Raw genomic sequence first — 474 nt, 5'->3', positions numbered from 1 at the left:
TAGATTTAGGCAGCTTTAACGTGCCTTTGCCCAGCCTGACGTCCCAGCTGCTTTGAGGACAGCCGGGCTGGGGCTGAGCCTCGGGTGCTCCTGCAGCCGCCTCCCCCCGGCCGCAGGCAAAAGCGGGCGGATGGTGCCCTCCTGCGGCCCCGGGACCGGGCTCGTCTTCATCCCGGAGCACGGCCGAGGCCGGGGACCCCCCAGGCTTGTTGGCTCAGGCTCCGGGCCGGGGAGTTTGGATGTCTCTTCGGTTCTTTTAATTTGTTTGTCGGGATGTTTTCCCTCCTCTGGCCTCTGCTTTTCCCTGGCTTCCCATCTGCTGAACTCCCACCTCTGTACGGCAGCCAGGGGACAGCTGAGACACTGCACAGGCATCGAGCTGCTCCTGCGCTGCTCAGCCAGGCCCTTCCCCGAAGCAGAGGTGTGGGGTCCCTGCAGCCCCATCTGCATCCCCTGGATCCCCCCCCCCCCGGG

The sequence above is a fragment of the Pygoscelis adeliae genome, unplaced genomic scaffold (assembly GCF_000699105.1).
Source record: "Pygoscelis adeliae isolate BGI_AS28 unplaced genomic scaffold, ASM69910v1 Scaffold453, whole genome shotgun sequence".
Lineage (NCBI taxonomy): Eukaryota > Metazoa > Chordata > Aves > Sphenisciformes > Spheniscidae > Pygoscelis > Pygoscelis adeliae.
This window is presented reverse-complemented; position numbering follows the sequence as displayed.